Source organism: Parasteatoda tepidariorum, chromosome 10, assembly GCF_043381705.1.
Source record: "Parasteatoda tepidariorum isolate YZ-2023 chromosome 10, CAS_Ptep_4.0, whole genome shotgun sequence".
Lineage (NCBI taxonomy): Eukaryota > Metazoa > Arthropoda > Arachnida > Araneae > Theridiidae > Parasteatoda > Parasteatoda tepidariorum.
In genome coordinates, this window is record NC_092213.1 from 14,491,200 (window position 1) to 14,492,512 (window position 1,313).

Below are 1,313 nucleotides of genomic sequence, written 5' to 3' on the forward strand. Positions count from 1 at the left end.
CAAAAGTTTCGTTCTTGGTCATCAATGATTTAGTTCTCAATTTATTAGGTATACCCAGTTTGACCATGGTGGATATTAATTCATAACAATGGGATACCTACAAGTGACGTAGTGTGGGTATCTCGATCCTGATTGGTTATTGAAACGCGACATTTGCTTTCGTTAGTAGCTGTTCTTTTCATTAGATTTTGAGTAAGCCAAGCCCGTCACGTATCTTCTCTTAAATGACACATTCTATATTCTTTCGGGAAAGATTTTTTAAAAATATTTCAATTATTTCATTATATATTCTTACTTAACACAAAGACAGGTATGAAGCCATGTAGAACATAAACAAACTAATTATGCATCGAAGTTACCAGGTACACAAAACAAAAATATATCACGGTTACAATAAAATACATAAACAAATATTAAATCTAAGTTAAGTAAAAGACGTAGATGAGAAAGAATTGTATTTCAACAAATATGATTAGTGATATACAGCGCAGTGTTTAACTTCACGTTAATTAACATTCTAACTTATATGGAGAAGCTTAGCTCAACTTTAACACCCCATTCTGTTTAAAAATGATCTGCTGGTGCTGACGTCATGGGTCACATGTGCCATTTTTTTTCTTCTTTAAAATTTGCTATTCGCGATCGCAACGCTCGAGTACGCCATCTAGCGGGAGCCTGTAAATATCAGACATTAATTTATCACGTTTTCATTTAGTTCCATCAAAATCATTGACTGAATCAGACGCGATTTTTTAGCAGCAAATAAGAAACAAAATTTCCCTAAGGAAAAGGCCGAAGAACTTGAAAAAAATCTTAAATCTTTCAGGAACAGAACACGCCAAACATTTGAAAATAAATTCCTCAATAATTTTTAATTTCTATACTAACAAACTTGCAACTGATGACTTCCGATTTCGGATACTGTTACAGATGTGTGTATTAAGGTAAAATGCATTTCTTCTGTCTTCAATTCATTACGAATTAAAGTGAAGTCAACATTGCTTTCGTCATTCCAGTGAATAAATATGAATTCAGAACATACAGAATTGTAATAGTTATAGCATATTCTTCTTCGTTATAGAATAGTATACATTTCTGTATCCATATAATTCGGAAAACAACAATAAAAAATTATCCAAGTTACTTAAAATAGTGCCATTTGTGCTGATTATTAATTAATTTTAATCGTTTTCTTGGTAAGTATTTTTTAGTTTTGAAAGAATAAGTTCAACTAGAATTCAGCTATTCTGTTTTTAGCTACATATTCAAATTCATATCAATTATAAAATTTTGCTGTGTAGTATGTTATCTAA